General features: G+C 42.0%; 1 long non-coding RNA gene across 1 annotated transcript in view; it reads right to left on the reverse strand.

The window, feature by feature from the left end:
• Window positions 1-10,152: 10,152 nt before the first annotated feature.
• LOC115063634 overlaps window positions 10,153-27,956 on the reverse strand; it is a 31,662-nt gene continuing 13,858 nt past the window's right edge. The window contains exons 2-3 of the long non-coding RNA XR_003843495.1: window positions 12,249-12,346; window positions 10,153-10,440 (exon numbers count right to left, since the gene is read on the reverse strand). This is a non-coding gene — a long non-coding RNA (uncharacterized LOC115063634). The remainder of the gene's footprint in view (window positions 10,441-12,248; window positions 12,347-27,956) is intronic.

The raw sequence follows: 27,956 nt of genomic DNA on the forward strand, positions 1-27,956 counted from the left end.
CATCAGCAGTGTCTTACTCAGGGTTTCTATTCCTGCACAAACATCACGACCAAGAAGCAGTTGGGGAGGAAAGGGTTTATTCAGCTTACATTTCCACATTGTTGTTCATCACTAAAAGAAGTCAGGACTGGAACTCAAGCAGGTCAGGGAGCAGGAGCTGATGCAGAGGACATGGAGGGATGTTCTTTACCGGCTTGCTCAGCNTNCTNTCTTATAGAACCAAGACTACCAGCCCAGAGATGGCACCACCCACAAGGAGACCTCCCCCCTTGATCACTAATTGAGAAAATGCCTTACAGCTGGATTCAGTGGAGGCATTTCCCCAACTGAAGCTCCTTTCTCTGTGATAACTCCAGCTGTGTCAAGTTGACACAAAATTAGCCAGTACAAGTAGGCAGTCAGGAAGAGGCTCTCTCTTCCACACTCAGTAGAGCTTGAGCAAAGGATCTCAAAGCCCATCCCCACAATTACATACATCCTCCAACAAGGCCACATCTACTCCAATATTGCCACACCTCCAAAGAGTGCCACTCCCTGGGCCAAGCATATTCAAACCACCACATCCCCCTCCCTGGCCCCCATAGGCTTGTTTAAACTCATGAGTCTATGGTTTAATACCTAACCATAGCATAATGCAAAACACATTTAGTCTAACTTCAAAAATCCCATAGTCTATAACAGTCTCAACAATGTTAAAAGTTCAAAGTCAGTAGGGCGTGGTGGCTCACGCCTTTAATCCCAGCACTCAGGAGGCAGAGGCAGGTGGATTTCTGAGTTAGAGGCCAGCCTGGTCTACCAAGTGAGTTCCAGGACAGTCAGGGCTATAGAGTAAAACCCTGTCTTGAAAAAACAAAAAAAAAAAAAAAGTTTAAAGTCTCTTCTGAGATTCATGCAATCTCTTAACTGTAATCCCTATAAATTCAAAATAAAAAAGCAGAGCACATACTTCTACTTCTGACATATGGTAATATATATATATATATATACCACTCCAAAAAGTTATAGTGAAAAAATACTAGACCAAGGCAAGACCAAAAAATAGCTGGGCAAACCCCAAACTCTGTATCTCCATTGCTGATGTCCAACTCCTTTCAGCTTTGATAATGTCAACACACTTCTTTCTCTTGGAATGGTTCCACTTCCTGTTAGCAGCTTTCCTCAGCAGATATCCCATGGCTCTGGGAACTCTGGGAGTCTCCAAGGCAACTTCAACTTCACAGCTTCTTGTTCCAATGTCTGGGATGCCCCCAAAGGGCTTGGGTCACTTCTCCAGATCTGCCCTCTGTAGCACTCTAGGTTCTGGTTGACTCCACTACACGGCTGCTGCTATTTTTGTTGGTCATCCAATGGTATCGGCATCTCCCATATGCAGGAGTCTTCTGCTCAAACTAGGCTTCACTAATAGCTTCTCATAGACTCCCTTCATGGTATCAAGCCTCAATATCTTTGCATGATCTCTTTAGTCCTAGGTTGTGAACTACAATTGAGGCTGTACCTTTACTAATGGTCTTTCCTGGCCTCTCACAGTGCCAAGCCTCAGCAGCTCTCCACGACCCCTTCATGCCTTCAAAACCAGTACCACCTGGGTGATTCCTACATTACCATGTCCAGCTTCAGCATGAGGTACAAACTTGGTTATCCCTGAAACACAGTTTCTTTGTGCTTTCAGAAAACACTTCCCAGAAGATTTCACGTCAGTGATGCTGGTCTCTTCTTCATCACCACTAATTTCTTAGCTCCAGCTAACCAGCATCAATTGTTCCAGAAACCCCTTCTACTCTTGACTCTAAAGCCAAAGCCACATGGCCAAAGCTGCTGAGCTCTGCTACTTGCTAGAGCTGGAACATGGCCCCTCTTGTACTATTACAACATCACCAGCTTTCTCTTTTCCAACTCCTTCATTGCCTAAGCTTTGCTGTCCTGGAACTTGCTCTGTAGACTGACCTTGAACTCAGAGATCTACATGGTTCTGTCTTCTGAATGCTGGGATTAAAGGCCTGTACCACCGTGCCTAGACCTAAGCCTTTCTTTACCTGGACCTTGCTCTTTACCAGGCTGGCTTTGAACTCAGAGATCTGCTTTCATGGGTCTCCTGGGATTAAAGTCGCATACCACCATGCCCGTACCTAACGTTTTCATGGTCACTATGCCTCAAGAAGCCTGTGTATTCCAGCCTCAAGATCTGGACCACACATGTGCCCTCTATTTATGGATTGTAGTTCATTCCAGAGATAGCCAAGTTGACAACCAAGAATAGCCATCACAATCCATCCCTTGTCAATCTGACATATAATCATATCTTCTTAGGTCCAAATGAAAACAATAGCCAGGTCATAATATCACCTAACATAATATAACTCTTCCTGTCCAACTGTAAACACATAAACAATAAACTTACCTGGGTAGGATCCTGCCCTGAGATTACCACTCCCTTAATCCGTTACATCTCCTTGGAGATAGGATTAAGCCCCATTGTATATCCTGGTGCCCCTTTAATACTTGAAGCATACATATTTTTTTATTTTTCCTTTCTCAGATTGCTATGCTTGATCACAGGATAAAGTCTAAACTAAGCTTTTTTGAGACTTCCTTTGTTAATGCAATTAATCGAAATCTCTTTACCTTAGCTTCAGGTGGACTCTTCAGACAAGGGCAAAAGGCAGTCACATTCTTCACCAAAATATCACTAAAATAGTCTGTAGGCCATATACTAACATTTTTCTTTGAAACCTCTTGAGCCAGTCCCCCAGAGTTCAAATTACCCTCAACACCAATGTCTTCCATATTCCTACTACGATGGCCCATTAAGCTGAATTTATAGCATTCTACTGCTTTCCAAACCCAAAGTTTCAAAATCCACATTCCTCCAAACAAAGTATAGTCAGGGCCATCACACCAGTACCCCAGTGCATGGTTCCAACTTCTATCTTAATTAGGGTTTTCAGTGTTGGGAAGAGACACCATGGCCAAGGACAACATTTAACTGGGGCTAGCTTAAAAGTTTCAGATGTTCAATCCATTATCATCATGGTAGGAAGCATGGCCACCTGAAGGCATGGTGCTGGATGGCCGAGAGTTGTACATCTTGATCCTAGGGCAACCAGGAGGAAACTATCTTCGGCAGGAAGCTAGGAAGAGGCTCTCTCTTCCACACAGGGCAGAGCAAAGCCCACCTCAACAGTGACACACATCCTCCACCATGGCCAGCCACATCTACTCCAATCTTGTTACACCTCCTAATAGTGCCACTCAATGGACTAAGCATATTCAACCACCACAGGTACACAGAGGAAAAGTTTACCTCACATGTAGATGACCCAAGATGAAATATCACAGCTCTGCCATCCCGAGACTCTTCCCGCTCCTGACTTGTCCTCGCTTACATGGCTTTCATTCATTTACCGGGCTAATGTGATAGCCAGTCTTTGAGACACTCTTCTCCATCTATTATGAAGTAGTAGCTGTGGGATGTTAGTTCAGAGGCTGTACAGCGAGTGGTCGTGGCAGTTACACTTTTGTTGCATGAAATAAAGACATTGAGCAATGAACATTCTCCATTACAAGAAACAAAAATGAGTATCAGTCATCATCTAATCATTCAATTTTAATGAACTTATTTTCTGCAGGCCTTGACTGGGAATCATATGCCAAATTGTTGCTGTTCTTTTCCTAAGAGATGCAGTGGTAGCCCTCCTGGCGCTATCTTCTCATGCTCAAATGTCTGCGTGCAGCCATCTGCTAAATGGTCTCTCATTGTATAGAATGACAAGAACTGAAATGTGTGGACATAAGGGTGCTATAAATTATGAATGGCTTTTTGAACTATATCTAATATCATGGTTATTTACAGTGGCACAGATGCCAAGAGTTTGGCCAAACTCTAACTTAAGAGGATAACCCAAGGGGGAGAATTGTTGCAGGAAATATTTAAAACTGCACCATCCCGTGCTACACCCAGCTACTCTCAGGCCCCAGTGACCCCCTGTAGTCAGCGGTCCCAAATCCTAGTAATCCAGTAAAATCAAAACTCTAGAGGCTTGTAATTCATAAGTCAGATTAGTACCAGTAAATTCTCACCCCACAAAACGTCCACACAATTTACTCAGAGCAAATTAACATTGATATAAATTGCCCACCTAGATAAGACAATTTTTCCTGTAATTATCCATCCCTCATATGATATTCATAGCTACCTGTAGCTATTTAAAGCCACGTGGAATCTGGATCGTCTTCCTCTTCCTCCATCTTCTTTCCTTCCCCTCTCCTCTCTTCCTGTCCCTGTCCCTGAAACTCTTAGCTCCACCTCCCTTTTCCCTGTCCAATCACAGGCTTCTTGTTGTATTAATACTTAAATTAACTGGGGGAAAAGTCTGCTACAAAGAATGATTAAATAAAGTTTTGTGAGGAAGTATGCATTAAGACTAGGTACCTGTGGTGGGCCCACCATACCAAATCAATAGAGTTTTATCCCCGTAACTGGACTTCAGTTGTCACTCAAGACACTGCAGACAATTACCTAATGAAAAACAACTACCTAAGCTTTATCCAATGACTAATAAATTAGCTATGGCCAATCAAGTTGCTCTGTGTCTTGATCCTCTTCTCATGTTCCATCGGTGGTTGTAGCTCTCTGAATCTGTCTTGCTCCTCCATTGCCTGTTTTATTAATCAAGTTTTGTTTCACTCAAATACTGCTCAATGTAACCGATCTGGGGAATTCTCCATTTGACACACTTCCATATAGTAAACAATTCTAGCAACATTACAACACAACACGTGTCTGCTTTGTGCCTTCCAGGGTGTGCTACATGCTTTGGAATTATCCCCTAAACTAGGAAGGCTCTGACAGATTTTCTGGTGTTCCTGAGGCCTCCTCTTTCCTGTGGGATTTAATCTCTCTGAGGGACGAAACTTGCTTCAGAGAAGTGTGCGGATGGTTAGTTGTGTCGAGGAGGAGCCTAAAGGTTCAGGGTGACTTACACAAGGTTCTCTTCTTTCCCCACACACTTACAACCAACACAAGACCAGGGAAATCCAGACTTTGAACAGAAATAGGCTCTGGACTGAGCAAATCAGAACGCATTCTAGAGATAAATCATAGCACTGGACAGTACAGCCACTGGGAATGGAATAAAGCATTTCTGCTTCCTCCAACATGATAAAGATGCCAAGTGCAACATGTTTAGCATCCGTAGCATGAAAGGACATGAGAGTGGCAGTTCTGCAGGCTTCTTACTCCATAGGTAAGTGGTGTGCTTTACGTAGTTTTCCCTGGCAAGGCAAATTACTATCCATGTTAAAAGCAAACTGTAGGAAAGAACTTGCCTGAAGTAAATTTTCTTCCTCTAAGTAGGCTGAATTGGTGATTCATATCTTCCCTCTTTAGAAAATAAGACATTATGTTTTGGTTGAAAAAAAAAACCTCTGGTAGACGCTGTGTGGATATAAAATATAAATAAGAGAGTATAATGGCAAAAGAAAACTACAGCCACTCGTCTTCGCAGTTGACAAGAATATCTATCGTTTTGGTTGATCACCAGTGAGCAAAATCACTTGCAAAGGAGAGTCTCCCCTGTCACCGAAAGTTCAGTGTAGCCCAGTTAAAGGCCAGATATAGCTGGGGGAAATGTACTAAGCAGAATACAACTGATTAGCTAAAACAGTTTAACTGAGGCCTCAACACTAACAGTGCTGGGCAAACAAGATGGCTCAACAGATAATGGTGATTGCAGCCAAGCCTAATGACCTGAGTTTGATCCCTGAGACTCACATTGTAGATGGATCAAACTGACTTCTGCAAGCTACCCCACATAAATAAAAATAAATAAATGCAGTAAGGTTTCTTCTAACTGATAGTAACTACAAAACGTTTTGAGAAAAAAATCATTTAGCTAGTAGGCATTCTGTTAATAAGACTGGACCCCAAGTAGTTCATCACAGAGACGTGGATTCTGATTCTTATCATGAATTGTGGGTAACATTTAAAAAATTGGCACTTGGATTTCTTTGCAGATTTGGGTTTGGGTTTCAGTGTTTTGTGTTTGTAAAGTTGACCATACCGCAGAGTCTAACTGTATTAGCACTGTAAACCTATCCAGTTAAAGATCAGCATTGTCAGATCTGCCAGAACGACGATCCCTCTCCATGAAGTTTTTAAGGGCAGCAGCCATGTGAGATGAGCCTTGCTCTTACTGGCTTTACCAGGGTGTTGCACCCCAAACAAGGTACCATAGTGAGACAGCATTCTACCCAGATAGACGACTGACTCTTAAGAGCAGGATTTGTTTCTGGTCTCTTCTCAGTAGAGTATGATGAGATTAGGTGGCACATCTTCCCAGAGCATCTCATTTCTTGGCACCTGTAACTGTAAGACCCCGAAAGGAGGAACTCCCTCTGGTCCGGAACTCTCTTGGGTCCCCAGAAATTCGAGATACACCTTTTACACACCTTGCTGTAATTCACATGAGGTACTTTTATTTAACGAGGCCTCGGGCCAACTCGTATCTCACGCAGGAGACAGAGGAGTCGACCCAGTCCCTCAGAAGTAAGGGGTTTTTGTAGGGTTAGGGTTGCGGGGGGGGGCAGGAGAGTTGGTGCAGCCACAAGTGATTGGCTCATTTGAACATACAATNCAACAAGATAGTACAGCCAGCCGGAGTGGCAGAATTCCAGAGGCCGGGGGCCTAGTCTGGGGCACCTCTGGTCAGTGTGTGACCCTGAGTGAACCGGGGTGAGATGCCTCCTTGGCAGAGTTTATGAGCTAACCTTGACAGCCCCAGCTGGCTCCGGCACTCCTTTCCCTTATCTTCATGGTCTTGTTAGTCTTAGCGGCCGGGTGGGCTCCGTAAAGTCTGGACTATGTCTTTTTGCAGTGTTCGGCCTTGAGCCTTTGAATTTTCTTTCAGTCTCAAACATAGGAAGATGGGTGCCTNGCTGGGGCAACTGAGATAATTGCCTAGCTAGCTGTCAGGTGGAGGAACAGAAGACCTTCAGCTGCCCTAAAAGAACAAAGGCTCTTTACTAGCCACATTCCTAATGATCTAGGGAACAGGTTTNGGGGAATTTTTTAAAATTTAGGGCTCTACATAACCATCTGTAATCTGTCATAGTTCCTGTGGGGTCTTTACTTTTTTATATTGCTTTACAATGTGCCCAAAACTTGCAGAATTCAATTTGTCTTCTACTGAGGTAGATTTGTAGCTCTGCAGAGATGGAACAAGATCACTTGGAGAAAGACCTGCCATCTTGTTTTCTGAAAAGACTAGAAAAAAAAAAATTAAGTCTAGTATCATGGTACCACTTAAAATACGGACACCATGAAGAATAAGTCATACTAGGTGGAGACAGTTCTAGAATCATCTATTCCAGATTGCATAAAAGATATGTGTAGATCAAGCAGCTTTTCCATGTCCGTTACGTAGGAAGCTAATTAACTATCAAAATCAGTCTGGTCTGTCTGTCCTTGACAACACAAGTTAAGCAGAAGAGCAAGGAGGGGGGAGGAGTCCCAATTTATCTACTGAGAAAAAGTAATGAAGGACCAAAATAATAACTGAGTGTGTGCAGGTCAAGTTCACTCACTTTTGAGAGACTCTGCTCTAAGAAACTGAGTTTCTGTCTGGGGCAATTGTTTGAAGACCTTCAGCTCTCAGCCCAGACCTATTAAAAAAAAAAAAAACAAAAAAAACAAAAACAAAAAAAAAACCTTGCAATTGGCAGGCTATGTGTGTATAACAAACACTGTGTGGTTCTAGTGGACTAAGTGCCATACTACGTTTTGATAAAGCATCGACTTATAGGCTAAAAAGACGCCAATGTGTGCTTCTCTGAGATCAGGGAGCAGTGACCCTCTTTCCTAATATGGAAGTCCAGTTCCTGGAGTCAGATAATAAGCCCAGATTTAGAAGAACCGAACGAAAACTCTGAAGACGCATAATGCGCGGCAAAAGTGCTATATAAATGTAAAGGACTATTGCTACAGAATAAAGGATATGATGCAAAAGTTGGCAGCAGAGTGCGGCCTTAGAGATAGATGGGTAAAACACTGCAAGGAGGATGCAGAAAGGAAGACTCGTGAACAGGAGGCAGCTGGTGGCACAGCCCCCTCTGCTGGCTTCAACGTTCATCGGCAACTACCGTCTTCAGGGAAGGAGAAAAGCAGAACTTGAGTTGTTTGAAGAACTGAGTATTTACTTGGCAGACTAGACTCAAACCAAAATCTAACGTTGTCACCAACCGGTGATGGTACTGACAAGGACACTTTGTATCCTTTGGTCAGCTTCCGTAGCTAAACCTATATTCAAGAAAACAATCCCAGCTGTAATGAGCGACGCAATGCAGGGATTACATGGTTGGGGGAGCGGGGGAGGGTTGGTTGGTTGGTTGGTTGGTTGGTTGGTTGGTTGGTTGGTTGGTTTCAATAAACCAAACCCACGGGACAATAATCATTCAATCACAAACTAATGTTCACGAAAGGTATTTGCTGCCTAGATTTTACAAAATACCCTAGATTTTAATACACAGACAATAGATAAAGCTGCTAGTTACGAAGCCGGACAGTGGTGGCACCCACCTTTAATTCCAGCCCTTGAGAAGCAGGAATCTCTTAGTTCAAGGCCAGGCTGGTCTACAGAGTCAGTTCTAGGACAGTCAGGGCTACACAGAGAAACCCTGCCTCAAAAACAAAAACAAACAAACAAATAAAAATAAAAAATAAAGCTGCTTGCTGTGAGACAATAGGGAAATTTTGTAATTACTTAGAGTTAAGAATGCAATAGCTGAAGTGACATAGACTTCAGATTTTAAAAACCTGATAAACAAAATTGGCCTCTGTGCTAAATGAAATCCCATCTCATTGGAGTCTTCTCTCCCTCCACCGATGGCCCAAGGAGAAAAGGGCTCAGAAATAAGTGTTGGAATATGTTCATTAACATCACACTCCTAAATGTCAAATTCAGCACCGAGGGACATTAGAGTAACACATACTAGATCCAAAAACATTTTGGGGCCTCCCCTGTGGATTTAATGTACATGGGCACAGGGAAGGGGTAAAATGCCTGAATCAGTATTCTGATAATCACCCACCTCCATCCCAATATTACACAGCAGTGATATAGTCAAGTAAAATGGCATTATGTAATACAGGGCAAATAATGATATTATAACTCCAATTCCTTGAATCAAATGAGCATTCTTGAGACTTTAATTGTGTCTTAGTCATTAAAGAACTTAAATCGTCTCTAGTGAAAATTTTAACCTAGAGCATAGAAGTCCTGCTGAGCCCAGTGCTATTGACATGCTGGGTGAAAATTCTAATTTTCCTGAAACCTACACATCTTCATCTACAGTCCTTGCTCAAGAAGACGCTGGCTCTGTCCTGAATCACGGTAGAGGTAGATCGCCCTCTAGTGTCTCATTTATATTATTATGCCAAAATAGAAAGTTTCATTTCTAGCTAAGTTTATTGAAATTTATTTTTTTATATTTGCTACCGTACAATTGTTTTTAGACATCAATATCCGATATTGTTACTAGTTTAGAGACTTTTCTAACAATTCAATTTGTAAAAAGTATTGGTCTACAAACTTTGGTAAAACTTTGCACAATAAAAAACAAAGAATATACATTTTACATACTCATTTCACCATGATAATTAGAGATCATTTTTTAATTCATAAATTATTTGTCAAAGTTAATTTCATACATTTAAGGCCTTAGTTAAGTGACTATTTATTGATTAATTCACAGTTTGAAAGAACAGTATAAATTAGAATTAAAATAAAAATGAATTGTTAATCCATGTAAATGTGAAACAATCTTAACATTTCCTCTCAAATACCAAGTCATTAACAGAAACACAAAAATAACAATAATATCTTACAGATATATGTATACATCAAAGAGAAAAGTGTAGAAATATGACTATTCCGAACATTGAAAATAGCAGAATGAACATAAAGTCCTTTTATTTAGAGCTTCCCAACCATTTTAAGAATTTTTTATAAGCTTGTCTTACTCAAAAATAATCAAAATATAAGTATTTATTTTAGAACCAGAGTCATGAGTTAAAATTTCTTTTTTTAAAAAAGTACCACATCTCTGTCTCCATGAAGGCAACTCAATTTTCCTATGTCCCAGTTTCTCATTTATTAACAAACACTCAATAATTAGTCATTTGTTGCTCAAGTGAAAATAATTATATTTTTATGAATACCAAATACCAAATGTTCTCCATAGTGAACACCAAAAGATATTTTTTATTTGAATTCATATATTTTTAATTTCAGAAACATAAATACAGAAAGAATTAAACTTAAGCCCAAACTGCTTATTGGAATTTGGAAATGTGAGAAATTTGTTTCTTCTTACTACAAATTTCCTTTCAATGAAATTCAGTATAGTTGTCTCCAAAAGAAAACATCTTGGAACGTTATCCACCGTCTATCAGAAAAACAACAAAAGAATACTTATTCTAGTTGCTTTCCCTGCCCTACAAATTTATTTGACATAAGCTTAATATCAATTTGACTATATTATGATACTTGTTATAAATTTGACTATATATTATTATGCTTCACTATGGACACTAATTGCTACTTTGACTCTATTACTGGAAGTTGAAAAGCAATGAACATAGCAAGAGTTCAACAATTAGGCTCATTTCAACATGAATATAGTAACACCCTTCTTTTACTGCTTGTCTGCAGGCATGAAGAACCCAAACAATGCTAGAGGTACTCTTTAACTCTTTTAACTCAGAACTCCAAGCTCAATGGACTCGTTCTATAACCCTAAGTGACCAAGCCAGCTCAGTCAGTCAACAGGTTCTCCAGTGAGGGAGGGAGGGAGAATTAAAAAGAAAAAAGGCAATTAGACAACACTATAGCATGACCCCAGCCAGTTCTGAGGCTGAAGCAAGTTTATCTTTTCCCCATCTGCTTTTATACCATTTTAATGACATGCAGATAATAAGATCAGTTCTAGGTTAAGGAACAAACAAAGCACTAAAAAATAGTCAAGGAACAAGCAAGGTAATAAACAAAATCCAGTAATCAGTTCCTAGGGGCTTATCAGGATGACCAAGATATCTGAGCCTACTTTCCCGTCCTAGCCCAAAGTCATATTCTTGCCTGAAGCCTACATTTTGTAGTCCAAAATCAGATTCCTGACTGAGCTTACTTCCATGTACTGAATTCCTACCTGAAGCCTACTTCCGTGTCCTGACCCAGAGTCAAATTCCTGACAAGTTTCTAGAATCAGCTCCAAAAGCTCTCCACAGCTAAGTAAAAGTACTCTTCCAATAGAGCTAAGCTAAACAGTCAAGAGAAGAAGACAAGAGTTCTCTAGCTGCACCTCAGGGAGTGAAGGTGAAATGGACCAGTTCTGCTTCCTATCTTGGTTCCTGGTTCAGGATTTTCTTGACCATGAGAACAGTACTAATCATCAGTGGTTGAAGTGATAGTGAAGGGCATTGGTCAATCCTCATCAAAACTTTAATCATTTGTTTGCTTGTTTCTATGTGGTATTATAAAAATACAGGCTCCAAATGACTTTTTAACCACACTCTAACTTGTACATCTTTATAAAACCATTCGCTGAATTTTGGATGGTATCATACATTATTGCTTTTGTAAATCTTAAGTTTTATAAGTATGGTGGTAGCACAGAAGCCCTATTCTTTAGTAGGGAAGGGCTTTCATATTTAGAGAAAATATTAATTCAAACCAAGATGGAAGGAAGCATGAAGATTGAAGTTAAGGGTTGATACTTGCTGCCAAGGGATGATCTCCTTGAGGTGTAATAACAAGACAGGAGTTTAGCACTGCTCTTTGACAAATCCAGTGTTAAACATCACAGTAGCTAGACTAGCCATGGCAAAGGATGTATTATACTGTCTGCATCTCTACGACCATTGCTGATCTATCAACTTATTGTGTAAGCACTATATGGCTGAACACAGGACGCGACTTCCACCAGACAGTCTTTCTATCTACCTGGCTTTGTTCTGGGTTGGATCATAGCAACAGGCAAAAACACAAGAAAGAACCACATGCACTCAAAGATCTGGCCTATCCCTCTTTCATAGTTGTTCTGGCCCTCCATCCTAAAGTGTTACCCAATCTAGTCCCTCTAATCCAAGCTGTAAGTCACCCTCTGGGAAGCATACTGTTACTTCATCCCAGTTCTCTTGCGTAGATAATAACAAATCGTTCTAAAGTTCATACTTCTGATGCCTGGGAGTATCCCACCTCCAGTGTTCTTCGGGGCTACCTCAGAAGGAGCACAGCAAGTTAGCCACCAACGTTTGATACCACAGATGAAGTAAACCAATCTTTGGAATAATTTCCTGTGAAGTGGAAAAATAAGTAATATCAGTTCTATTGAAATAACTTGGTGCACCACTTCAAATTCTTTGGGTCCCAATAGACCTTTTTTATTTTACAATGAATGGTCACTATGCTCTTCCAAACTTAGCAATCCAGCAGACTATAACAATCATCTGATCACTCGGTGCACTCACACTTGCTCTCGGTCTCTCTCTCTCTCTCTCTCTCTCTCTCTCTCTCTCTCTCTCTCTCTCTCTCNCTCTCTCTCTCTCTCTCTCTCTCTCTCTCTCTCTCTCTCTCTCTCTCTCTCTCTCTCTTTTCTAGCATTCTCAGTGGTGTATCATTAGTGGCTTCTAGTTTTGTAACACACAGTCTTGTTCCAAAATCTTAACCGTCCATAATAAAGACTTGTCTTGTGCTTCCCAAATACTATATGGAGTCCTTGTCTACCTCTACATTGAGTCTACTCAAGATTCAAAGTTCACACCGTACATGGTTCCAGGTTCTGGCTCTCCTCTCGGGGTAATCAGACACTACTGGTACTGGCTCAAGAGAATAGGGAGAAGTCCAGAACAGGTGTCGTCCGAGGGCCACCAGTTCTCTTCAGGGTGTCAGACACTGCTGCCCACCAGTCCAGGAGAGGTGAAGCAGGATCAGAAAAGGGCAGGATTCCAGTCTGGTTGGGGGATGGAGGGCCACTTCTTGGAGAGTCTTAGTGTTGTGGATCTTTCAGGTGAAGGCCTTTTTTGGATGATCTTTAATGAAGAAGCTCTCTGAGATGATCTTAGCTTGCTCATATTTCTTTATTTGGGGTAGGTTTGAACGCATACCTTTCATTTGGGATGAACCAAAGGTTATATAGTTTGGGAAAAGGGAGTGATATTATCCAAGCAGGGAAAAGGTCATTGGCTGAAGGCTAAGGTTACTGAGATGCCTCATTAGCATGGAGAGGTATTCCAGTTGCTGAGTGCCTGTGACTGACTGCTTTCAACCACCTGATTGGGGCTTGCCTGTGTGCTTGCTCCAAGGCAGGCACAGAAAAAGGGATGGAGCTAGTTGTACTCCTACTGGTCTCAAGTTTTGAGATTTCTGGGGTTTGAGCATGGTCTACTACACCAGTTCCATTCTGGTTCCTTTGGTGGCATGGTCTACATGCCTCACAATCATGGACCTACTTAAAGTTTTGTATAGTTCTCATTCAAAACTGACAACCATCAAGTCACCTCATAAGTGGTTCAATGCAGTATTTTTAGGGCAATGACTATATTCTTCAAAACTGAAGGAGGTCCACAAAGCACTGTGCCTAAATCTTAGTTATGGTAGGTTCAAGGTGTAATAACATATCCTTTACTATGTGCAAATAATTTAGAATAATATCTAAACCGGTTGAAACTCTAAAACCGTGAGCAGCAAAGCATCCCCCTGAAATTTTGTGGACTTTCTTTCCAGTCTCTATCCCACATCTTACTCAAGTATCTAAGTCACTTACATTCTTCTTTCTTCACATCAGACTCAGCACAAAAGTGGAGTAATATAATAATGTGTAGAGTTAAGATATTTAAATCCACTATAGACTATTATTTTTACCAAAAAGCTGGGTGCTGATAACGGCTTAAAGCATGACAGTGTTATCCATCATGTTTATGTTATCCATAAACATGAGCTTATTTTGATGCTCTTGGTTGATGGGGATTGAAAATCATGCATTTGTCATATCACCACCAAGTGCCACCAACTAACTGTATGGACTGATTCCAAAGAGATTAAAATGCCTAGCACAGGTATATAATGGCACATACTTTTAATCCTAGCATTTGACCGGCTAGAACTCCAAAATCAAATCAGCTTCCTCCGGGAGCTCTACAGGAGACTCTGCTCTGAGTTCCTCTCCAAGATTCTGATGTTTGTTGGCAACCATTGGCATTCCTTGCCCTTAAACAGCATTGCTACAATCTTTCTCTTTTCTATTGCATGGTCTTCTTCCTGGGAGTTGCTGTGTCTTCACATGACCTACTAATGGCTCTAATCATTGGATGTAGTGTCTCCCTCAATCCAGTATAACTTCATTTTACCTGATGAAATCTGCAAAGAGGTCTCCAATAAGATCACATTCATTAATTCCAAAGTGTGGATGTCACCATATCTTTTGGAGGTGTGCAGTTCAAGCCACCATGCCTCTTAATTCTATAGTGGCAAGCTGTCTTCCAAACCATAGCTAAGAAATAGGCACAAGTGAAGACCACAGAATGAATTATGCTTGCTACCATTTGAACACAAGGCTCCTCCCACAGGCTCATGTGTGGGACACTTGGTACCCAAGAGACAGCACTATTTTGGAATGGTCTGGAACCTTTGGGAGTTGAGCTCTCATTGGCAGCTGTAGCTCACGGGTGTTGCACCTTTGACAGTCATAAGCAAGCAAGCCCCCTGTTCTGACCTCAGCCTTTGCCTTCTAGTCTTCTGTAATGTGAACAACTTCCATCACAGGTTAAGGCTGCCCTGAGCTGAGACGGTCTGCCATGCCTTTCCTGCCCTTGTGGGCTGAAGTTCTCTGAAACCATGTGCCAAAATAATTTCCTCTTCCCATGAGTTGTTTCTGTTGGATATTTTTGTTTCACTGATGTGAACGTAACTAACACGGAACACTGGTACCAGGAGAAGGTTTGCTGCTGAGACTAAGTATGACCACATGGTTCCTAGTCCTGAGGAGCTTGCTCGTAGGCAAAATTAGGGGGAAATGTGTAAATGTAGAGTTGTGAAAACCAAAAAAAGATTACAAACAGACAGTAATGGACATGTCGGTTGGGCATTCAGACCAGAATGCCAATCAAAATGCAGACAGTAAGATCTTAATTCATTTTGGCTATAGATGATTCAATGGATTTGTCAATATTTTGCCAATAACCTAAAACTTTGAATGAGACTGAATTAAATATTAATGGACTAATATTAACATGGCTCAGGATATTTCAAAAGAGCACAGTGTTCAGACCGGGGCACAGCTCCTGCCGGCTGCCTACTGCCAGGCCCACCGCAAGCATCAGAAGCTAAAGCAGTCCAGAATGGTGTGAGAAATGAGCACTGCAGATAGAAAAGATGCTCGTTGACAGGTTAAGACAGTGAATGTAATCATATAAAAGGATAACACATTAGAGATGCATCAAGCAGTTTACACTGGGACGGTAGGAAAGAGTCCTTGAGGGCATTTCTGGAATTAGGGCTCTGAGGTATAAAGCTGCAAACTAGCCTGACAGACTTCCCTTTAAAAATAGAGAATCCAAAAAAATAAAAAATAACCCTTGGTATTGTGAAGATCATATGCCCCAGTACAGGGGAATGCCAGGGCCAGGAAGCAGGAGTGGGTGGGTTGGGGAGCAGAACAGGGGGGAGGGGATAGGGGGCTTCGGGGATAGCATTTGAAATGTAAATGAAGAAAATATCTAATAAAAATAAAAGTAAAAATGGAGTACCCCTTGGCTTTTCTAATCTTACAGGCATACCTGCAAAAGCTTCTCCCAGGTTTATTCTTTCAAGCTCTCAAGAAACTGCTGCAGTCGAAGATGAGAGAAGATAACTACTGCCTCAGTTAGCAGCACAACTGCCATGCTTATGTTCCCCTGGTCTGTAGCCATGAATAGTGTTAGAGTTAAGAGGTTATGGAGGCTTCTACCAAGACAGTTTGTTTTTTGTTTTTTGTTTTTTGTTTTTTGTTTTTTGTTTTGTTTTGTTTTTTAAGGAGAAATCTATGAGATCAGGCAATGTGTAGCTAGGTTTGGAATCATTTCAGGGCACCCCCTATAAGATATGTGTGTAAAGCTGTGAGGGCAAGCCTGAGGTGAAGTAGAGACACCAGAATGTCCAAGATGCTAGCAGCATGAAATATGTGAGGAGAAAAGGTGCAGGCTCTGAGCAGAACCAGCCTCAGTAGGAGGTAACATGGGTTTCTTACAGCAACCCACAAGGCAGAGTTCCTCGAGCCTACTGGGAAGGCCGATGATGTGACCACGTGACCCAAATGATAGACATAGCGTCACAATATTTAAAGTCTTCTCTCCCATGTTTGGGACTTGCTTTTGCCCACACTTTCCTCCTCTTCATTCTTTATATAACAAACATGTTTACTGTTGGCTACGCCACATCACAGTTCTGTAACTTTCTCTTTTTTTGCAGTCACACTGCAAATGTATTATAGCGAGAGGATACAATGCAACCTCAACAAAAGGAAGTGAGAGAAAACCAAGTATATGCTTCCAGGACTCCTCTTTAGGTGGAGCCAAACAGAATGTACCTAGTTCCTGAATTAGGACAAGTATGAAATGTGTGTCTGAGAAGCTCAGTAGAGACTTGGTGCAGTAAGTTTTGACTGTGGGCTAGTCATGTAGACACCTTCTGTCTGGTATACCCCAAAACCTCAGATCTCCCATAGGAAAGCCTATGTTCAGCTTGAGCCACATCAGCACACTTAAATCACATAGAACCACTTCTAGGATCATTAGGAGAATGGTACTAACTCTCCTAAAATATAAGTTCCTGCTTGTCAGCCAAGCCAAGCTTTGCAAGCAGGTTTTTCTTGTGTTATTGTTTGTTTATGATGATTTCATACACACATATAAGCATTACTTCCCTCCCATCAACTCTTATCTCCCACTTATGGAGTCCTACTTCTCCCTTTCCCAAACTGAAGATCTTTAGATTTGTTTTGTGAATCACTTCATTTAACCACGGCAATCTATGTGGCCATTGGATTGAACCTGGTGGACTTCAGTAGGTATACAACTGAAGTGAATATCCACCCCCATCCCTACCACTGACACTGCTGCCATGTCCCTTAAATGTAGCAACAGTTCAGCAGTGAAGGGTAGAGCCTCTACAGTACCTCCTCCACCCATGCCTGGCTTTTGCCAGACCCATTATTGTGCAGACTCAGTGCAGGCATTGCAGGTGCTCAGTTTGCAGTTGCAGTGACTGTGCCCGGCCCAGGAAAGGGCAGAGATGGCACCCTGTCATGCTCATTTCTCTTTCCTGGATCTTACTTTTTTTTTCTGCTCCTTTTCCACAATGACTTAGACAAAAGAATGTAAAGGCCGTGTGTGTGTGTGTGTGTGTGTGTGTGTGTGTGTATGTGTGTGTGTGTGTGTGTGTGTGTGTGTGTGTGTGTGTGTGNTGTGTGTGTGTGTGTGTGTGTGTGTGTGTGTGTGTGTGTGTGTGACTTATTCTCAGCACCTTATACAGTCATAAATTTCTACACTCACCTCCATTCACTGGAAACAGGATTCTCTGATTAAAGCTAAGAGTAGCCCTGGCTTATAGGTATAAACATACTGAAATGAAGTTCATTTGGCTAAACTACAGTATTTGGGTACAGGAGTCTATGACTTCCCCTTCCATGGGAATTTGGCCAGGTTTATAGTACAAAGTGTGAATTAACTTTCCCCATGGAGTGGGCTTCAGATCCAATCAGATACACCGATATCTGTTATACCCGTAACATCTGTGCTATTACACAAGTCGCACATCATACCTGGCAGGTAAGCTGTCATAGATTATAGGGTTCACAATGTTGACATCTCTTCCTCTCCAGCAGCTGACATAGAAATTTTCCAGCCTGTGAAAGCCAGCCAGCGAGTCTCCAGCTCAGGTTCGGCTTGATTTCTAAACTTTCATTTATATGGTTAAATGTTAGGGTACACCTTTAATCCCAGAATTTGGGAAGCAGAAATGGGCAAATCTTTATGAGTTCACAGCCAGCTTGGTCTATATAGTGAGCTCCAGGCATGTCCGAGCTACAGAGTGAGACCCTGCCTTTAAAAAAGATGGGTTACTCTTAGTTACAGAAGAGATTTTAACTTTGAGCAGTGTACTGGCTGGTTTTATGTGTCAACTTGAAACAGGCTAGAGTTATCACAGAGAAAGGAGCTTTAGTTGAGGAAATGCCTCCATGAGATCCAGCTGTGGGGCATCTTCTCAATTAGTGGTCAAGGAGGGAGGGCCCACTGCAGGTGGTGCCATCCCTAGGCTGGTACTCCTTAGTTCTATAAGAGAGCAGGCTGAGCAAGACAGGGGAAGCAAGCCAGTAAAGAACATCCCTCCATGTCCTCTGCATCAACTCCTGCTTCCTGACCTGCTTGAGTTCCAGTCCTGACTTCTTTTGGTGATCAACAGCAATGTGGAAATATAAACTGAATCAACCCTTTCCTCCCCAACTTGCTCCTTGGTTATGATGTTTTGTGCAGGAATAGAAACCCTGTCTAAGACACGCAGCATTAAAACTGGTAAGAGACTTTAGAGGCCAGGGGAAGAATTGTATGGTTTGAATCTAAAATGTATGTCACGGTCATTTTGAGCTCTCTGTTTCCAACTGGTGGCATTATTTTGGAAAACTATGGAATTCTTAGGAGGTATGGCTCATTTGGCCTAAGTAGCTCAACTGGGACAGGCTTTTGAACATCCAGCCATGGTTGTAGCTTCTCACTATGCTTAGAGGTCTACCCTGATATGGACAGTCTCCATCATCCATTCCCATCATGGTGAACTACCCTCTCTCTGCCTTCCATTTCCCACTATGAGAAACTGAAGTCCACCAAAGCTGTGAGCCAAGTCAAAGCTTTGCCCCCTCAAGTTGTCTCTGGAATTTTGATCACAGAGACGTGAAAGGAATGGCTGACAAGCCTATGGAAAACCGGGTAGACACTTCCCAGAAACATGGCTCATCACTGTCAGTCATTCGTGGTGTGTCAGTCCAAGCGTGATGCTTGGCTGGAAAGAGTGCCTGGTTTTCTTCTGAGTGTCTGCCTGCTGTTTCCCATGCACTCTTTATTAAATACGTTACAGCTATGCATACATGCTGTTCGAGGGTGCATGCATGCAAGTCTGTGTGTGTGTGTGTGTGTGTGTGTGTGTGTGTGTGTGTGTACCTATAGGTGCACAATGCAAACACACCCACGGAGGCCAGAAAAGGGCACCAGATCCACTAGAGCTATAGTTACAAGTACTTGTAAGCTACCCAGTGTAGACGCTGAGGGTTGAACTCAGGTCCTTTGGAAAATCAGTAATCGTTCCTAACCTCTGAGCCATCTCTCTGCCCTACACATATTCTTATTCCTACACGTTCAGGTTACCTTTTCAGTCACTAGACAATAGAGTTCCCATTTTAGAAAAAAATCCTAATCTTCAAATTTTTACCATTAACCACCAAACTAGTGACAAATCAGAAGGAAAATTATTTTCTTAGTGGACATTCTTGAGACCTATTTGAATATGTAATGTGTCTATTTTGTTATTCGGGATACTTTAATTTTAAAAGCTGGGTACGGAAGTAGAAATAGAATAATCATGATTTTTGAGGCTCTATGGGCCTATTTTAACAAGACCTAGCCAGAAAGAAAGAGGTATGAAGGAAAGAACGAACACACACACACACAGAGCAATGGAGGGAGAGAGAGAGAGAGAGAGAGAGAGAGAGAGAGAGAGAGAGAGAATAGACATTTCAATTTTTTTTTTAAACATTACCTTATACCTATTGTTTGTATAGCATCTCCCATCACGCCTGTCAACTTACCCAAAGCTGCTTGCACGGAAGAATATCCTCAGACATCACCAAGCCTCATGAATATTTCCATTCTGGATATTATCATCATTCTTTTGTTAGAATATTTGCCTCCAGACAATGAAATGTGATTAAGGAATAACATGAGAGCAGGCAACTGTGAAGCCCTTGAATAAATCTGTTAACAGGCATGTTTTCCATTTGCTGCTTCCTATAAATAAGGAGATCTATGGCCTCATAAAAATCCAAGGAGAGCACAAAGCCGACAAGGAACATATGCTAAATTACAAGTGATGGGGCATAGTAAAAAATAAGATCAATTCAAAAAGAATTATTTATAAATCTGCAGGACAAGGGCAGATTCATGCTTGGGAGTCAGCTTAGAGTGGCATATAATGAGGCCGTACATCTCCAAATTCTGTCTCTCTTATTTTAGGAAAGTTTGAAGCCTATCGGCAAGCTTTCATTTCTTCTCATTTCTAAGGTTGAGAAGCAACTGCATGACAGAGCTTGGTATAGAAGGTCCCAGATGGAATTCCTAGCTCTATCAATTGACCCTGTATCATTTAGGAGGGAGCCAGCCTAGCTTATCTGTCCACACATACGGCAAGTACAACATGTGAACTCACTCCTTATGGACTGCAGAAGGCTACCCATGAATCAGGGCCATATGACATATGAGTTCACACTGTGTCGGACTGCAAGCGGCTACTGTAAATAGGCGTTACCAATCAACGCACCTCTGAGGGATAACAGTAAAAGCTCTGGACATTTTCTCCTGACACTGCAGGAACCATTAAGCACTTTATTTTTTTTAAATATTATTTATTTATTTACACTATTTATTTACAGCACACTGTAGCTGTCTTCAGACACACACAAGAAGAGGGTATCAGATCCCATGACAGATGGTTGTGAGCTACCATGTGGTTGTTGGGAATTGAACTCAGGACCTCTGGAAGAGTAGTCAGTGCTCTTAACCGCTGAGCCATCTCTCCAGTCCCATTAAGCACTTTAAATATTCAATTATGTAAATAATAAGGTATTAGCTAGACCTATCACTAACAGCAAGTTGGTAAATAGTAAAGTTTGGGGGTAACTTGTGAAATACATTATGAATGTGGTTTCTTCTCTCTCTGTCTCTGTGTCTCTGTGTCTCCCTCTGTCCCTTTCTTTCTCCCCTCCCAAGTCTCTGTCTCCCCTGCCCCTTCCACTGTAGATGTAAGACTTTGAATATAGCTGAAACCTAGCAGGTTAAAGTCAGTGGAAACCAGAAACTTCTTGATTAAAAATCCATTAAATTATCCAACTTCTGCCCTGAACAATGTCTCTAGGTGTACCTGAGAAGCAAGGTGTCGGTTTGTAGCATTTAGCATTTGAGATGATGTCAGACAACTCGGAGGAAACACTTGATAGAGGAGAGGACAATCAGTCCGGGTTCTGCATGTAGTCAGTGGGAGCGATGGCAGGCTCCACTGACTTCTATCCGCTGGGATGCACACTCCTGTATGTGGGCAGATAGGCTGCACATGAGATTTAAAGGAAGTCATCTTTATATCATATGGTTAATATATAAATTGTGCAGGTAAGCTCAAGGCCTTCATCCACCTGGCTTTGATTAAATCAAAAGTCAGGGGGCTGGCAAGATGTCTGTCCCCTCAGCTCAGAGTTCTGGCTGCCCAACAGAGGACCTGAGTTTGGCTCCCATTGGGCAGCTCCCAGCCAACCATACCACCAGCTCCAGGGGATATAATGCCTCTGACATCTGCAGGTACTACACATGTGTGCATAGCCCCACACAGACACACACAATATAAACTAATAAAAATAAATTGTGGTGGATTATTTTGTGGTGGATTAAATTGTGAATGATTATTAATCATTCTATTCATTCACATTTCAAATGATATCCCCCTTCACCAAACCCCTATTCTATCTCCCCTCCTCCATCTCCCTTGCCTCTTTGCTCCTTCACCCACTTACCCACTCTCACCTCACCACTGTAGCATCCCCCTACACTGGGGCATCAAGCTTCCCTCCCCTCCCACTGATGTCAGATAAGGCCATCCTCTGCTATATATGTATCTGGAGCCATGGGTCTCTCCATGTGTGCTCTTTGGTTGGTAGTTTAGTCCCTGGGAGCTCTAGGTTGTCCAGCTAGTTGATATTGTTCTTCCTATGGGGTTGCAAACCCCTTCAGCTCCTTCAGTCCTTCCCCTAGCTCTTTCATTGTGGTCCCCAGACTCAGTCTGATGGTTGGCTGTATTGGTCAGGTGCTGGTAGAACATCTCAGGGAACAGCCATACCAGACTCCTGTCAGCAAGCATGGTGGGTTTTCATTTCTTTTAAGTCAATTACTTCAGGTGGTCCTAATCTAATCAAGCAATCCCTTAAAGGCAGAATGCCCCCTAGCTGGCTTAGGAGGGAGGGAGACAGGATGCTAATCAAGTGTCTACAGAGAGGTGGTATTCCTCTGTTCACTGTGATGCTCAGAGCAGCTAGTGAGAAAACAAGTCTTCACTCCTAGAGCTGCAAGGAAGTGAATCCCACCAGCATCCCAAATGATGTGGAAGGATGTGGGGAGCGTGTGTGCCAAGCCCCGTGGTCCCTGTTTGTAAGAACCTGAGCTGCTGAGCCTGTGTGGATTGTCTGCCTGCTGTGTTACTGGACTATCACTGGCCTCCCTGGCTGAACTCTGACGGATCCAGGAGAGGGGGAAGGGATCAGGTCAGAGGACTGAAAACAGGATGCACCCCAGGCTGGGAAGGAGCTGGGAAAAAACAGGATGTGCCCCAGAGGGAGGCGATAGAGTGCTGGGGGGGGGGGGGGGGCAGGCTATAAACAGTTCAGGTGGGCGAGAGTTGGAGCAAGAGTTGCAGTGTTGAGTTGGGGTTGGTTGGAGCAGGGAGAGGGTTAGAGAAAGCTGTTTGTGAGAGGGAAAGGATAAAAGCTGTTCCGGGAGATAAAGAAGAAATCTGTTTGGAACCTGCCTTGGCATTTGTGTCGTTCTTCCCCGTCTCTGCTGGTCAGAGTTCGGGGGTCCGTGACAGAAGGAGATGTTAACCCCCTGAGATATCAGAGCAGTTGGCATCATGAACACAGCCCCACAAATGTGAACAGGGAATCTAACTAACCTATGTCTACACTCTCACCGGAGGAAACTGAGACTTTAAAGTTGGGGTGGTCTAAACTGTGCACTCTTACAATCCACACAAGGAAAACTACAAATGTGGTGGAACCTCCCTTCCTTATGCCCAGTCCCAGTCTATGATGGCAGACACTGAGAAGCCTAGCTTCCAGATGACATGTTGAACATTTCAGTGCTCATACCCAGGGGTCTGGCATTAACAGACGTTTAAAAAGAGCGATTCTACGATAAATCTGTTATCCCCAATAGTGGAGTAATTCCTTTTTGCATATGACAGAGATTTGAAAGGTTCTTAAATATTCAACTTGACACCTCCTCTGGATAATTCACTGTGTTGCACCAGATTGCAGTTTCTAATAACACTGAGTTTAGGCAAATAACTCTAAGATTTTTTTTTATGCCTGACAGAGATGCTCTTACTTAACATATGTCTATGAATTACAGAGAACAACAGCATTTAAATCAGCAATTATTTAATAAGCACCTGTTTTATACCAGATATTAGATTACTCTCTTAGATCAAAGACAACCTCCACACTATTGACTGCCAGCTAAAATCATAACTAATAATGAATGATTAGAGGTACCTGTTAAACTAAATTCAGATACAAGTACATATCCTATCTCTTTATAACCATGAAGAAGTCAAGAAGAAATAAAGACAATAGATATACAAAACTGACATTATTTTCAAGGGCTATAACTGTCTACAACATTCTACAAGAAACTATAGGTAGTTATTAAAGTTAGTTGCATATAATGTGCCAAAGTATTTCAACACACTAACAGTAAATGGTTGAAATATACAATTTTAAGAGATAACATCAAAAATATAAGACACATACATATAAACTTAACATAGGATACATGAAAGATCCAAAACTCTATAAAATTCACTAAAGAAGACTAAAAGGTGTGGTGGTGCACACCTTTAATCCCAGCACTCGGGAGGCAGAAGCAGGCAGATTTCTGAGTTCGAGGCCAGCCTGGTCTACAAAGTGAGTTCCAGGACAGCCAGGGCTATACAGAGAAACCCTGTCTCAAAAAAAAAAAATCTCATTCTGACCATCTATACCTATAAAACAGATAAGATACTAGCCAAATAGGTAATGAATGTTTTATGGATTGACAACCAGAAGCTAAATTGTATATGAAAAATCAAAGTGACACAAACATTTTGCAAATATTTTGGTGGAAATACAGCAGAAGAATGACAGACTTGCCTTAAGTGATATTAAGACCTATTACAAGCAGGGATTAGTGGTCCTGGTCTGTGGTCCTAGCCTTTGAAAGATAGGGAAGAAGAATCAGATGTTCAAGGACAGTATGAAACCCTGAATCCTCCTGTCCAAAAGAAGACATTATTTAAGTCAAAATAGCCTGGCTACCCTTGTAATAATTAGAATCCGTGGCTGTTCACAGCATATAAATTGTCTTATCTTCTGCAGTTAAATGTTACTATGGGTTTGTTTCTATCAAATATGGGGATGGGGGATACCTGCTTACGATTCATGAAACTCTGGGTTCAATCTCTAGTGTGTATTGGATACACACACATGCACACACACACACTCACACATACACACACACTCACACACACTCACACACTCACACTCACACACTCACTCACACGCTCACACACGCACAGTCAGTGTGTGTCCCCTCACCAAAGTTTTTCTCTGTGCTTTCTGAGGAGAGCCTTGAAGCTCTTCTCAGAATATAGGACTGAAGCCTGGGAACCCAGGGAATCCAGGATGACCCATGTAATAAATTTAGCCCAAAATCTTAAGATGCTTCGTGTACACCAGGAATCAACAAATCCTCTCTATAAAGGATCATGTCTTAAGAATTTTAATTATTATAAGCCAAGGGGAAATATTGAGGAGATACACTATCACACAGAGGATTTAAAGTGCTATATTTAAAAGAGATAGAACACTATTAGTGTTTAACTTCTAAAACTGCCTGTGGGGCTGGAAAGATATATCTCAGTGGTTAAGAATAAAACTAGATCTTCCAGACAACCTGAGTTTGTATCTCAGCACTAACGCCAGGCAGTTCACAACCACCACCACAACTCTAAAGTTCAACTTCAAGGGATCTGACAAACACTTCTGTCCTCTGCAGATACAACCTGCCCCCTACACACACACACACACACACACACACACACACACACACACACACACACACAGGGGAATGGGGGGGAGAAGGGAAGGAGGGAGTAGGGGAAGAGAAAAACAAAAGAAAATTAAAGAGAAAAAAGAGAGAGTATCTTAAAATTGAATTTTCTAACCCAGGCTAAGAGTTTGACAACTTTTCAAATAACTTTCATTTACACGGAAAGCAAAATCTCCATGTCAGGATTTTCCCAGAAGCCATTGTGTAGATAATATACAAGGTCTTAGAAGGAAGCCACCCCAGCGATAAAATTCAGCATCAGATGGAAGACAAGGGGCTGCGGTGAAGGTGCTGAAGGAGATGTGACTGCACTCATAATCCTCAAGTTCAGCCGAAGTCTAAAGTCAGCCCCAAACAGACTAAGGAGGAATCCAATTATAGCTGAATCACCAGGTATGAATATACCAGTGCAAGATTACAGCAGATAAACCTATTTCACTTCATGAGAGTCCCGTCTGAGAAAGAAAGCAAAACCCAGCCTTGTAGGGAAGAACCGTGGGGAAATGTAAGCCAGGTGTGAGATGTCGGATGTGGGTTCTAGGAAGTCAGCCTGAGTCCAGGACTTTTAACCGCTGAGCCATCTCTTCCACTCCATCCCACCTTCTGACAAGTATTCCCATCAGTTAAGGAGAATTCATGAAATTCCTTTCTATTAGTTCAATCTACAAAAGAGAAATTACAGGTCTCATTTTCCATCTGCATTTTCTTCTCTGGCTTCATCTTATGTGAGGAGGAGGTTCTCTGTCCTTAAATAACCATGTACACATGACTACATTTTTTTCTCTTCCTAATCAACACATTTCTTCCTTGGTGTCTAAAGTCATATTTTCTTCACCATCACTTCTACTATAATCTCTTCTCTGGCACTCATTTCAGCTGCATGTACACTAAAGTCCCATGTGTTTTAACTTCTGTTTCCCGGGTTTTCAATTACATTCTTACAAGAGGTTTCTACACTCTTCCTCTCATGCCACCATATCTACCTCGAACATCACAACAGAAGTACTCTAAGTAATCTTCCCATACACATCTCCTCTACTTAAGAAGTCGTACGTTCCCATGGCCCTCTTCTTTTCTCCCCATCTCACCTACTTATGTAAGAGGAAGTGGTATTTCTCAGTCCTCATGACCCCATAAAGCAAATGACCTGAGAAGCATTAAAAAACAGATTCCTGAGTCCCACACAGTTCTGATCAGTTTCTCTGACTGGGGCCCAGCTAGCAAAGTTTTAGAACTCTCCAAGTGAGTCTAATGTGTGACATAGGTTGGTAGGCATTGACCTAGGACCAGATCAGATCAGGGTTGGGAGAGCTTGTTCTGGGCCCCAGGCAATGGTGCATTTTAATTACCTGAGAAAACTGGTTCCAAGCACTGGGCTTCAAGTTACTAAATAAAAACCTCCAGGGGAGGGTGCTAGGCATTTCTATCTTTAGCAATCAGCACTTGCAACATTTTTATTTAGCCACAATGATCCTGGTTTGCTAGCTGGCTAGCATTTGGGAACCAATCACCTAACAGTGTTTCTGAGTCATTGGTGTACACATGAAACGACAGGAATTGTTCGAGCGTGGGTTTTGATTGGGTGGGTCTAGGACAAGCCCTGAGATTCTGCACTTCACTGGAGCTCCCACTCGGTGTCTACCTCTGGACCTTGGAATCACACTTTCCACGACTCTGAATTCACACCACACAGAGATCCCCAACTCTCCATACTTTCCTCAATCTTCCTGTCTAGTGTTTGTAGCTTCGCTCTGTTTGTTTTAACTATCTAGAATGTTCTTCGTTCTGAATGATTACACGCCTGATACAGGTTCTCCTTCCCTCAGTCCTCACATTGATCTATTCATGCTAAATCTTGCTATGAAGTACTGCAACATTTATTGTTCATACCCATTATTCTCATGCCTAATGGCTTATTTATGAATTATTTAATATTTTTACATTTAGCTTGCATTCTTACTATCTCCAGAGATATCTAAAGAAGTGTCCTTTTAAGAAGAAGAAGAATTCAACACTTGCAAACAACTAATAATGAAAATAATTTATGAAAGAGAGAAGAAAAGAGATTTTTTTAAAAACAGCTTGAGAAAGGTGCAATTTTGTTTATTTTTCCTTAAATAAGCCCTTTTTGCTGGACAACATGAAATGACCAGCGTGGGCAACTGTTGAACTCCCATTAGTACGATCTACTTTAATTAATTCTAGACTCTGAGAAAGCTTGAGTGTTAACCTGAGCAATGATTGTATGGCCAACACAATGATTCATAGCTCTTAAAAAGACAATTTTCAGCTTGATATGGAAACACAAATATAAAAGCAAAATAACTAAAAAAGAAAAAAAAAAACTTGAATTATAAAAGAACTGTTTTGAGTGCACTGCCAGGGAGAGGGCAGCCTGCAGAAGCGACACAGCTTCTGGGAAAGATCCCATTTCTGGCTCCAGACATCCAGTGCCTTTCCCGCCCGAGGAGGGGTGTCCACCCAGGAGGAGTCTTAAGGCCTGAGCTGGCAGGAGAGCCATCTTTGCTCCAGTTCGCTTAGGCTCCAGTCTGCACTGGCGAGAGTGTGGACCACAGAAGCTACACAGCTTCAGGAAAGACAGAAGCAACCTAATTTCTGGAACAGACCCTGTTTTGGGCTCCAGAAATTTGGGCACTTTCCTCGCCAGGGCAAAGTTGTGAGGGTTCTGTCTGCTGGAGCAGGTGAGGGAGTGATACTGGGTCCAGGGTCCCTCAGTGGCTAGTCTGTGCAGGTG

The sequence above is a fragment of the Mus pahari genome, chromosome 3, assembly GCF_900095145.1.
Source record: "Mus pahari chromosome 3, PAHARI_EIJ_v1.1, whole genome shotgun sequence".
NCBI lineage: Eukaryota > Metazoa > Chordata > Mammalia > Rodentia > Muridae > Mus > Mus pahari.